Genomic DNA, 1663 nt, shown 5'->3' with positions numbered 1-1663 from the left:
ATAAAATTTAGTTACATTTAATTTTATCTCTAATGTTTTTAATTTGAGTCAAAATTATTTCTAAATGTTAATTTCATGTAAAATGTTAAAGACAAAATTTAAAACTTTCAAAAATAATTTTGACACAAATTAAAAACGTTATGAACAAAATCGAATAAAATTAAAAGTTACTAGTATTTTTCAAAAAAATCACAAATATTAAAGATAAAATGTATACTTTATCCTTTCTTAAAATATTCAAAAATATAAATACTTTCAATTATCTTTTTGTATAAAGCATGGATACATACAGTAATTACACATAATATTATGAATTTATTTTAACAATAATTAATTAATATAAAATAAAATAAATTTAAACTGATTCTTTTTGTTAGAATTTGAACTTATTTGAATTTATTGTTTTTTAATTTTTTTTGTTGTCTGCGATATCTTCCAGTCTGACAAGTTAAAGACTAATTTGTTACAGATCTAAGTAGATTGCTACATACACAAGGCGAAATTTAAATCTCCGCAGACGAGTGAAGTGACTACTCCACCATCGATATATTTTTTTATACCTATAGATACTAACTTACTAACCATTCAGCCCGAAATGCTGAGCAGACCTGGGCCTTCTAAATCTGGTTATGCCTATCGTAATTGGACTCTTAAATTTGGGCCTATTATACTATGAATGTTCATGCTTCAAAAATGTTGTCGTCTTAATTTTGGAATTGAATAAAATAACAACCCATCCTACTGGATGCAAAGGAGGCTAACACATGATCTGCCAAAAATTTGATTCTGCAATATCCGGAGAGACAAAAACCCTATATCAAGCTTGTGCTATTTTAAAAAGCAGAGCTCAGTACAAAACCAAAATCAGGAAGAGGTTAAAGTATCAAATTTTTGTGCATTCAATATCCAAAGATTAACCAAGTTGGATTAGTCTAATAGTTAACTTACTAGTCTGCTTAAATAAGTGTCAGCAGTTTAAATCCTACCTTCTGCATACAACAACTTATTGACAGCAGTAAACTTTTAAATAGAACTCAGTACTGCAGCAAATTAATCATTGGACTGGAATATATAATGAAAAACCAAATATATATATATATATATCCAAAGATTATATCGGAAGAATTGTAACAAACTTGAATTAGTCCTTTACTTAGTTTACTCGTCCCTGAAACAAGTGTCGGGGCTCTCTTGCTCCACCTACATCATTTCGCCGATCGACAATTCCACTATCACCTCTAGTCAGGGACGGATTCACTCTTCTGGGTGTGGGGTAAGCGCCCCCACTATAATTTGGAATTTTATTGAGTAGTATATAATAATAATATTTATTTGTCCCTACTAAATTATTAAATTTGATTCCATAATAATTTTTTATTCAACTTTCGACATTTGATTGCCAATTTAAAAACTTCATATTAGATGTCCATTATAATGATCAATTTTCAAATTTAAATAAGATTGGTATTTTTTTTAGAAATCGACTCGAAAGAATATTATCTATCCAATGGTGTTTCTTCTCTTAAAATTAGTTTTAGTTTTTTTCATAATAACTACACTAATTGAATGAACTTTTTTAACTATGAATATCATCAATAGCTAATTGTATGAAAGTTGAGTTTTAAATGATTGTTTAACAACATATACAAAAAAAAAAGACATT

This window comes from Arachis ipaensis, chromosome B05 (assembly GCF_000816755.2).
Source record: "Arachis ipaensis cultivar K30076 chromosome B05, Araip1.1, whole genome shotgun sequence".
NCBI classification, from domain to species: domain Eukaryota; kingdom Viridiplantae; phylum Streptophyta; class Magnoliopsida; order Fabales; family Fabaceae; genus Arachis; species Arachis ipaensis.
Note: the sequence above shows the minus strand (reverse complement) of the source record.